At 37.8% G+C, this 11,747-nt stretch overlaps 1 protein-coding gene across 3 annotated transcripts in view; it reads right to left on the reverse strand.

Annotated features, from left to right (window-relative positions):
• adgrb1a (adhesion G protein-coupled receptor B1a) overlaps nt 1–11,432 on the reverse strand; it is a 90,867-nt gene extending 79,435 nt beyond the window's left edge. For 2 of the 3 annotated variants that reach the window (XM_049026070.1, XM_049026067.1), the window contains exon 1: nt 10,800–11,432. The gene's annotated coding sequence lies outside the window, so the exon portion shown is untranslated. Of the gene's footprint in view, nt 1–3,498; nt 3,573–10,799 lie in introns of those variants that run through there. The other variant, XM_049026068.1, reaches the window with a different exon arrangement.
• Nucleotides 11,433–11,747: the final 315 nt, after the last annotated feature.

The raw sequence follows: 11,747 nt of genomic DNA on the forward strand, positions 1-11,747 counted from the left end.
TCCATCGATGTGGATTTTCTCTTTGCACATAGTCTGTGTGCTTCTTTCGAATAATTAAAGCTGCAGTATTAATATGAGTGTATCTATGAAAAGATATTAAAGTATTTGTGCCCGTGTAGAGTGTGAAGTTATATATTGCATACATTCATCCATCTTATAACAGCATTTACAGGTTTTATCCTGTTTTTCTAAATTTCCTCCCTTACAAAATCCAAACTAGTGAAGCTGGCTATCTGTACTAATAACTCTCTGCCCACTGTCACAGCCTATCCTACTTATATACCGAGGTTTGAAAACCTGTCTATCAATATATTGTAATACCTTCAGGTATTGTGTGTTCCATGTTATTCTGTTAGGTTCTGTACTTATGAGGGTGTGGTTATGGAATTGCGTGGGACGTGAGGGCAGGAGGTTCGGAAAAACTGGAGGAAGTGAGTCAGTTTTAGGTCGGCGTGGAGATTATGATTATTTTGTTCCGTTGAACTAGTGTGTGTGGATAAAGCCACAGCCGCTTACTGTTAATAAATTCACGTTCTGCAGCAACCATCGGAGATCTTATTTCCTTTAATCTGGTCATTACAATATGTTTTGCAATCTATTGCATCTATCTATTGCTCCAGTGCTAACTTGCACTAGTCATTCATTGTAAGCTCAGCCTAGCTACACTCATACCTAGTTGGTTCATATTACTTTATATGAAAGTGTCTGCTAAATATATATATGTAATGTATATGTAATTAAGAAAATATATGTTTTCAAAAGTGAAAGAAGGTATATTTGTGCACATTGTTATGTGTCAAATAGAAAGCCACAATGGGCTATGTAAAGCCAAAATCATCAGCAAGGGCTAGCAGTCAGTTAAAGAATGAGATTTACCTGATCTAGTGTAACAGACTAAGATCCATTGTAAGAGCAATGCAAGGGTGAAATCACTGTTGACCTGCTGTTACTAATGCACTCTCTCATCACCTTAGGCAACAGTCAGTTTAGGAAGCTTACTAGGTGAGCTCAGAGGATCAGGGAATGGCACAACAGGATCGGCATGCCAGATCAGTGATGGGCAATTGATGACAAGCTGGTAGCTGCTGCACCTCATCCATCAAGTTGTCCTCCAGAGAAAAGACAGGAGAGGAGCATACAGTACAAAAGGAATGGCGAAAGGGTGAAAGGACGAAAAGGAGCAATAAGAAAAATACATGAAGATTAGACCCAGACAAGAAGAAAAATGGGAGAAAAAAATCAGAATGCTCTAAGTCAAGACTGGGAATATGCAAGAAGGGTCATAAGAAAACAAGCAGGAGTTAGGGCAGCCGAGGCATGCAGATGGAAATTAAATTGTTTGTTTGCTCTTCCACTTTGGTTCTCTTTTATTTAATAAGTAACTTTGCAGAAGGCATCTGCTAAATTACATGCGTGAGGGCCCAAGGGAGTAAATACAGCGCCTGCCGAAACCTTTGGCCCCTCCACGCGATAAATATTGATGGAGTATGGCATGTAAACGTGGTTGGGCAAGGTTGGACAACCAACATTGCCATGGATGGAACTGGCTAGCAAGAAACAGGAGTTTGACTGACTTAGGTAATACATCAGCAGAGATATTTTCACCTTCCTGGACCACAATGCGTCAGTTTTAATCCCTGACCACCCCCAGAGTATTCTGACACTTTAGCGGTTGTCCCGTCAGAAATACCATTATTATGAAACCCCCTAGAGAAATGCCAGACCTTGCAATATTCACAATAACACCTCCCAACATATTTATTTCCAAAGATCTTGCTCCTAAAAACAAGCAAATGTGCATAGTAAACAAAAATATCTGGCTGCAGTGAAGTAGAGCAGTTGTTTTTTTTTTTATGAGCTTAATGGGATGTAAGATGGGAGGACTAGCTGTCACATGACTTTACCTCACCAGTGCTTTCAAAAAGTTGATGGTGAAAAGCTGCAGAGGGAGTCGTTATGGAAACAGATGTTCTCTCTCTCTGCTGCTTAATAGACAAAAAGTTTTAACAAAGATAGATTGCTTGCAGTTGAACTTTCCATATTTTCTGCAGTGTATCTGGGGGACAACTCTACCGGAACGCTTCATATAATGATTTAAGTAATTTATATGAAATTTTGATAAACACTTCATATGCATGTGTGAAAATACTGTGCAATCAAAAGAAATGTTTTTCTTTCCTATAAGCTAACGATATTCATGGAGCACATTTGTCTACTAATTTCAGGGCAGTGTGCCTCTGCAGGTTAGGACTGTGTGCTTGTGATCACAAGGTTGATCATTCAATCGTTGGTCATTGGCTAAGTGGTGTCATCATTGGCAGAGATGGGCAGTACTTCAATTAAATGTTTTTAAAATACATATATAATTACTTTTGAGTATTTTTTATTTTCTGGATGGAAAATATCATGAAATTTGTAACAAAATACTTTGAGAGACTGAATTTTATATATTTCAAATATTAAAAATACAATTTATTTATTTTCTGTCATTTTAAGAAGCTTCATCAACAGCTGTACAGATTTTTAAATGTTTGTCTTATATGGAACTTAATTAGCAATAAATCAGGCTAGCTACTTTTGTTCCTAAGGACAAAATAAATTTCTATCAGTTTCACATAGTTATTTTTATAGCCACTGAACTTGAGTAAAAGGGAGAACTGACTAGTGAACTTGACGTTGCATATTATAGTCACATGTATGGTTCCATTTTTTTTTTTGAGCATATTTAAAAAAGAGTTTCTTTGTTCGGCACCCTACTGTAAGACAAAGTGGGAAATTCACACATTATGATAATTAATTTCAGAAAGCCTTGCATATGCATTCGGACACACTGGCACACTTGTCAGCCACCACCACTAATTCTGTGCGAAAAACAAATTGGTTTTTGTCAATTTTCTTTTGACACCCAAAGTATCCTTTTAGGCAGAACAAGAAATAAATCTGATGATTTAGTGAAAGACATGTCATAGCAGTCAAAAACTAATAATTCCAAGAAGACTTATTTCTCAAAAATTGGCTGAAAACTTAAAAAATGTTATGCCCCCACCCCTTTTTTATTATTATACATTTGTGGAGTTCTGTCTGTGCTGTGCAGGTAGTTTGTTTCCTGTTCAGTCCAGAGACATGCAATTAGGTCAGCTGGCATCGTTAAATTCATTGTAGTGTGTGTGTCATGTAACATGCATCATTCAGGGGGGTAAGAAAGACAAGAAAATTGCAGTGACAGCCAAGGACAGTCCTAGTGTGCTGCAGTGACAATCTAGGAATGGCCCACTGTGTTGCAGTGACAGTCAAGGACAAACCTACCATGTCGCAGTGACAGCCAAGGACAGGCCCACAGCATTGCAATGACAGCCAAGGACATGCCCACGGTGTGGAAGTGAAAGCCAAGGTCAGGCCCATTATGCGGTAGTGCAAGCCAAGGACAGGTCCACAGTATTGCAGTGAAGGTCAAGGACAGGCCCACCATGTGGCAGTCAGAGCCAAGGACAGGCTCACCATATTGCAGTGAAAACCGAAGACAAGCCCACCATATTGCAGTGCCAGTCGAGCAGGTTCACCATGTTGCAGTGACAGCCAAGGACAGGCCTACTATGCTGGAAGGTTGTCGTGGGGGTGCAAGACATGCTTGATTGAGTGAACTGGCAAAAACGACAAATGATTGATTAATAATTGAAATGTGAAAGTGCTGTAATTGTTTCTATAAGAACATTTGTAGCAGTCCTTCATTCATTTTGTTCAGAGTGCTTTCATAATAAATATAAGGTGTTGAAAATCAGCTACTGAAAATACCAGTGTCATGGAAAAAGTGAGGGAATTTTTTTTGATAACTCTGCTGGACGTCAGTGGTAGCTGGCTATTAGAGTTTTGTCTGTAATGGTGATTTTCTTACTTTGACAACATGCAATGCCTATCATGCCAGCCTCAGGCAGAATATCCATTCAACCAGGCCCCACCGATTCATGCTCCACCTCCCCTGAATACTAAACACACTTGAGATGCATCACCCTGGTTAACTGGAATGGATTTAAAGCAGTTGGTCTCACTGAATTCCTTGTGAGATAGCTGGTGTCCCTCATACTAAGTGTTTGTTCACTATGTTCACTATGTATTTTTCATGTGTGACTCCTACTTTCCTAGTTCTTTCTCTCTTAGTCTTGGGATTCAGTTTTGGTTTTTGGCCCTTATGTCCCTGTATCGACTTTCTGCCTATGGTGGGACTATGGATTTGGATCACCTGGTTTTTGGACAACGTCTCTGGAAATATACTTTTGGCCCCACATTTCCCTGTTCTCTCACTACGATGACTGCACTCCACCTGTGCTGCTAGTAGGGAAGTGTAATGAGATGATAAAATTTCATGTTGGGTTCATGTTCATGTTCATGTTGACTGCTAAAAAAAACACATTATCTTACTATTATCAAATTATTTTGACTTCTTTTCATATTGTAGCATTGTGTTAAAATGTTTTTTCAGTTGAATTCAACTAAATTTGCATATTTTTTTTTTACTGTATTAAACATCAAATTATTTCTGTTCATTGCTGAATGTATAATATAATAAAAGGGAAGAAAGCGCAAGGAGCAATTTCTCCTTATTTGAAATCTGCTTACCAATTTGAGAGAAGCCTGCTAAAATAAACGCAGGGGGTAAATGTTTGTTGAATAAAGACCTCCATTTGTCAAACAACACAAGCACCGCATGAGAGCTTTCGTTCCCATAGACAAAGAAACATTTCGATTCTGTAGTTTCCTACCTTCTTCTCTCCTTTTTGCATCTCCATACCACCTTTATATGATGACAAGACTTCATTAAGCCACAGAAGAAGACTTACTTAGAATCTAATTAGGTAAGGCAAAAGATAAACATATTCTCAATAGACATTGTTGATTTGCTGGAGTTCCCATGATGCAATGCAAACGCAGGCCTGTGCCCGTGAAATTACAGTTTTGCTGCATAAACCTTTCCTTCCTTGTTGACAGTTGTCAGTGTTGCTACATTTTGGTCTTAGTTTAACCACCACGACCAGTATGATTCATTTCATTTTCTCACATTATTTTCTTCATTTTTCATATTCATGTGTAAAGATCTGTAAAGCAAAGGATAATTTATTTCATAATTCTTGTGAATATCACAGGATATAGTTTCTCAGCCCTTAACAATAAAAAATACACTGAACAGAAATATCTTTCCTTTTTATCTTATGTATGGCTCCTCCTGAAACAAGTAGAAATAATACACTATAGAAGTCAATGAGCAATTTCCATTATTTATTGAGGAGTCGAAGACTTGTGGTGAGTCTCATGTATTCAGCCCAAATGGTTGACGTTGGAGTGATGAGATTTTGGGCTATTGGGCAGGTAGTAAGTACCAGACAGTCCAATAGGTTATGAGTCACGGTGTAGAGTAAATCAGAGAGGGTGAGTCACAGCATTGGCTGAATCATTGAGTGGTTTGTTATCAGTATAAAGCTCTCTGTCTCTTGTTCTTTCAGATTGTGTGTTTTCAAGTGTTTAAACACAGTGGCATTGTGACAAAGGACAAACGGCAGCTTAATGACAGAAGGGGGGTGGTTGAGCAGGGTGGTGAGACATTTTAATTCTTGCATAACCCTTAATGTACATGTTCAGCAATATCCTTTTATTTAGACTGCCGTGTAAAATTCTTACAGAAAAGCCAAATATACAAACAAGTATCATTACCATTGGCAAATAATTGCCAATACAGTTACTCCCGAGGTGAAAAGGCAGACCTACAATTGGCCATGCTCAATGCATCCAAAAAATTGGTAGACACATCTGATTGTATTAGCAACTGATTATTTTAACTAAAAATGGAAATATATATTTATGTATAAGCACCTATAAAGATACTACTGGTTATTCGAAAACCAAGTGCACAAACTACTGTATGGGGGCTGTCTGATATGTAAGTAATTGTGTGTAGGTTCTGGAAGGGTCAGGGTACTGCAAGCTCAACAACTTACATGCATGACCATGAATGCAGAAGGAACTAATGCAGAATGATAATAACAGGTTAACAGGACAGAAAGGTAAGGAGCACACAGTGGTTGATTGTGTGAACTCCTATGACCCAAGCCGTGAGTTTCTGTGATTTAAATCAGTATTTCCAGGTGTTTCTGTTGAGGCCTTTTTGTAAATTTTCTACCATTATAAATGGGGCAAACGAACAAAGCTCTAAAATCTGTTTAGTGAAAACAATCTAGACCTTAGTGAATGATAATATTACTTATCTTTTGTTCAACCAGCATTTACCATAATTTCATAAAATTAATTGTATTGCCATAATCTAAATACGGAAAAATTAGTCTGAAAATGGATGACTGGATGGATATATGGAGGGATGGATGTAAGTTTACCTATTGAATTCACATTGATTGAACAGGATTTATATTCATAATTTAAAATGTTTTGATAGTGATGTATGACCATTTTATAACCCCTTTTCCGAAAACATTGCGTGAAATGTAAAGACAAAATGCAATTATTTGCAAATCATATAAACCCATATTTAATTGAAAATAGAACAAAGACAACATATAAAATATTGAAACGGAGAAGTTTTATTGTTTTATGAGAAATATATTCTCAATTTGAATTTAATTCCAGCAGCACATTTAAAAAATGTTGGGACAGGGGCAACAAAAGACTGGAAAAGTTCTACAATGCTAAAAGGAAACACTTGGTTGAATATCTCGCAACTAATTAGGTTAACTGGCAATAAGTCAGTAAGATGATTAGGTATAAGAAGATCCTCTCAGACAGTGAATATGGGGAGAGGTTCACCACTCTGTGAAAGACTGTGTGGACAAATACTGCAGCAATTTAAGAATAATGTTCCTCGACAAAATATTGTAAAGAGCTTGTGAATTTCACCATCTAAGGTAGACAAAATCATTAAAAGATTCAGAGAATCCAGAAAAATCTCTGTACGCAAGGGACAAGGCTGAAAACCAATAATGGTGGTGGCACTGCATTTAAAACAGACACAGTTGTATAGTGTAAATCACCGCATGTACTCAGGAACACTTCTGAAAACCATTGTCTGTGAACACAGTACATCGCTCCATCCACAGATGCAGGATAAAACTCTACCGTGCGAAGAAAGAACCATATCTAATCATGATCCAGAAATCATCTTCGGACTTTTTTGATCCCAAGCTCATTTAAGATGGACTGAGGCAAAACGGGAAACTGTCATACGGTCTTATGAATTAAAATTTCAAATTCTTTTTGGAAATCATGAGCACAGCATCTTCCAAGCTAAAGAGGAGAGGGACCACCTAGCTTGTTATTAGTGGACAGTTCAAAAGCCAGCATCCGTGATGGTATGGGGGTGCATTAGTGTCCATGGCTTGGGTAGCTTGCACATGTGGGAAGGCACCATTAATGATGAACAATGCACAATATACAGGTTTTGGAGCAACACCTCCAGACAAAGCCTTTTCCAGAGAAGGCCTTGTATATTTCTGCATGACAATGCCAACCTGCATCCTGGGTGCATTACAAAAGCATGGACACATAGTACAAGAGTCTGGGTGCTAGGGTGGCCTGCGTGCAGTCCAGATCCGTCACCCATTGGAAACATTTGCCACATCATGAAGCAAAAACTTTGAGAGAACCTGAAGTGTTGAGCAGTTGAAGTCCTACATTAGGCAAGAATGGGAGAATATTTGAATTTCAAAAACCCAGGAACTGGTCTCCTTAGTGGTAAACATGCCCCAGTCTCGACGTTTTGTAAATGTGTTGCTGGCATCAAATTGAAATAGCGCATATATTTCTCATTAACACAATAAAACTTCTGTTTCAATATTTGAGATGTTGTCTTTGTTCTAGTTTCAGTTACATATGGGTTAATATGACTTTCAAATCATTGTATTCTTTTTTTATTTACATTTTAAACAGCCTCCTAACTTTTCTGGAAATGGGGCTGCAGTTACAACGTTAGATTTACTAGCCATAATGGAACACGGTACTGTCCAAAAGTCTTAGAGCGCCACAGAATATTATGCTTAAATTTTGGTTATGGCGACGTGAAACTATGACTTTATGTTTATCAAAGTGTGTCAGTTTAGCCTTTTCCAAACTACTCCCCAAGCCACTCCAGTATTTGCAGTATTCAATATACCAACATTTTGTTGAACTTTACCACTCATCAGATCTTGTTTGACTAATCAATACCTCATAAGGTTAATTAACTAATCAGTTTAATTCATTATGTAGGCTGTTTGTGAAAGTTAACAAAACCTTAAAATAGCTGAGGTGCCCCAGAGGGGTAGTTTATGGACCAAATTTGTGTTTTCTAGCTATTCAACAAGATATTTCTGGAGAAGAAAATATGTCCTCATAAAAAAAATAAGAGAATGTGCTATTAATCAAGGGTGTTGACTTAGGTATGTCCCTACCAATATTGTGGGAGCACCATGTATGTTTGGGGGGTGTACGGACTGATTTGGTCCCTACTAAAGCTGAAACCAACCCTACACCCTAGCTATCAATAAATAAACAAACAAACATGCAGACATATAAATAAGGATGAAATGCTTTACAGCTAGACGTTAAAATACAGCTCTTAAAATACAGAGTCTCCTGTCCTTTATACACCTACAGAAACAGAGCAGCAAGTCTTCTTTCTATATAACACGATTGCGCCGCAGCGTTTCCCCGGCCATGTGCGGAAGAATATCTCTCTCGCAATTCCCGCAATGGAAATTTAAGCGTCCGCAGACTCCCCCTACCGGAAGAGCATGGTAACTCTCGTTTGACACTTAACTGAACCGAAAACAACAAAGGTACGCCTTTGTGGGGACAGGACTTACTTAAAATAAAAGAAAATCAAACTCATACTATGTACTAATACGAAAGTATGAGGATGCCCAGGAAATTACACAATAATATGTTTTATTGGCATGTAATCATACGAGTTATGCTACTTTAAATAACATGCAAATAAAAAGAAAGCTCGCTTTTTAAAATTTATGTTCCCTCACAGTAATTGTACCGTACTATTTTCCCCAATTTATTATTATTATTATCATTATTATATTTTCGTTAAGGTAATCTTATTAATTAACATGGGTGCTAATAAACATATTTTTCATATTCTGGTCTCTTCATATAGCTTTTATACCGACTCGGTTCGGTTTAGCCTTCTAGGACTGCAACGTTGTCTTTAGACTTCGTCACATAAGAGTGGATGTAGATTGTCTGACACAAATATACACCGTCTGCTACAGATACGCGCACAACTTAACATTTCTAGTCGAACGTTTAAAACCTTTAATGTAACTGATTTCATCGTGAATTTCACCAATTCAAGCCTAACTTCACTGTCGCGGCATGTCAGTCTGAAGGGAAATGCAGGTTCTTTAGACCATATATATACTGCTAGCAGTTCAGTGTTTCATCCAACTCCGACACGTTGTCCAAGACCACATCTGTTATCGTCCGCATATTCATATCCATACACAACAAAATCTTCGTGGGTTTCAGTTCCACTTTTGGGTTAAACCACGTGTAGAACATTTAATGTAAACACAAACATTACTCTAAATTAGGCTACGATGTATCATCCTTAGTTGACTCGAGCTATATGTCATTACCCACACTGCGATACTTGTTCGGGTAAAGAGCTTCAAAAGTACTGTATACATATGAATGAGTAGCTTATACAAAAACCTCTTTTAAACACCATTTCAACCAAATGCTAAGAATTGGTGGTGGTATGATTAAATGTTATTACACGTTTATTGAAAGCAGAATATTGTGGAATTTTCTGAGAGGCAAATGAATATTTAAATAACGGACACTGAGTTTATAGTCATTTAAAGTTCATCTGAAATCTATTCGCATTCGTGAATTAAAAGAAAAAATAAATTCTGATGGGAAAAAAAGTTGAACAAGCCAAAAATGATAAACAGTCGGGCGACGACGCAATAAGGCATCCACCTCCGCGATGTCCCTCAGCGACATCGGATGGTTTACGAAAAAGACGTAGAGAAAGAACTAATGACAAAATAAGAAATGCATAGGCTACACCCCTATTCTGAAATTTTACTTGAATGCATAACTAAACAATTGTACCTGTACGATGGAGGTATGTCCCAGACATGAGAACATTCATGTTCTATTATGACCGTAATTCACGCTTTATAAATATCTGTTGGTCGTTTGTATTTAGTTACACAATTTCCATATTAATATTGTCCTCGTATTTAATGTTTTTTCGTACTTTTAGAATATATTTTAGTGGTGCTGTGACGTTGTGTACCAGCCCCATTACACTGCGCTTCCGAGACCCCGGATTTATCGCAAGACACCAGCGACAATCAGCGACGGACAATGACGAAAATTTCACTACTTTATGTGTGTGTGTGTATATATAATACTTGAGATTTCCTATTGTTCATCATTCGTATAAGCTCTTATAATCATACAACGTATATGTACACACTAAGACCTTTTGCTTTGAAACAACTTTGACGTGATGCGTATTGCACTCATTTCCTTAGACACCTTGCACAACAAATTGGTTCCAAATCACTTACGTTTCCGAAACAGACCAATCCTTACTGGAGTTAGACTACATCTCTTTGATAAACCTATACACCTATTTCCATTCAAAGACATAACACGTATTATTGAGCATGATATTTGTAATGATATATATGTAAAATAAAAAACGTTTCTACCAACTTAACCATAGGAAATTGATTAAAAAAATTAAATCACAACGACTTGCATGCCGGATATAGAAATATATATATGTGTGTAATTACCTTGAGAAACTTGGACGATCCATATAGTTTCTGTCCTCGGTTTCCATCCAAATAATGTCGTAACAGTCCATCAAAAATTCCACAGGCTTTATTTTAATAAGTTGAATGTATTACTGTCACAAGCACAACCTAGCATTATAACGATGCCTACAGATGGAATATTTTTGATTGACGTGCAAAAAGTAAAATAACAAAATAAATAACCGATAAAACGTACTTCAAATGTCTAATTCCAAGTTTAAAGAGCATTCGTCAAAATACAGAAAAAATATTTAGATTCCAAACTAGCGTTCGTATAGTCTTCAGGCTGTTTATTTTTTTTAACAAACGTCTTAATTTTAGATCCAGCAGCTTCAGCGGCTATGTCGCCTAATTATCTCCAGCAGTTCTGAGTATAATCGAAAAGACGCCGATGCTCGTTTGAAGCTTCAGTAAAGCGAGGAATCTGGGGATGAAGCTTTATCGCTTTAACTGATCCTTTAGCGCACTTTTTTGGGGATAGTTCTAGTCCTGGTGTATCTTCGCACGGGAACTGGATTCAGTCTTGCCCAGGGGTCTGTCACAAAAGCCTATATCCAGCACTCCCTCCCCACAAGTGAGTCGGAGCAGTGCGTGGGTCACACACTAAAGTGAATGAGACACAGTGGAGCGGGCGGAGCGGTGTGTGTTTGTGAAGAGAGAGAGGGAGGAAGGGAGGTGGAGAGAGGAAACAGCAGACAGCGAGAGACCGTGGTAAGTGCAGAGGTACAGAGACGCACTCTTTCGCAGGCAACCGGAAAGGAGAAGCTTGGTGGATCAATTAATGTTCTCTTATTCTCTATTGAGAGGAAGATGTAAAGCCAGAAAGGCGAATGAGATTTTTTTTGTAGACTTAATTACATAAAGTAAATTATATTTGTATAAAATTGCTAATGTTCTCTGCCGCTTTGCGTTTTTTTATTATTTGCA

The sequence above is a fragment of the Brienomyrus brachyistius genome, chromosome 9, assembly GCF_023856365.1.
Source record: "Brienomyrus brachyistius isolate T26 chromosome 9, BBRACH_0.4, whole genome shotgun sequence".
Taxonomy (NCBI): Eukaryota; Metazoa; Chordata; class Actinopteri; order Osteoglossiformes; family Mormyridae; genus Brienomyrus; species Brienomyrus brachyistius.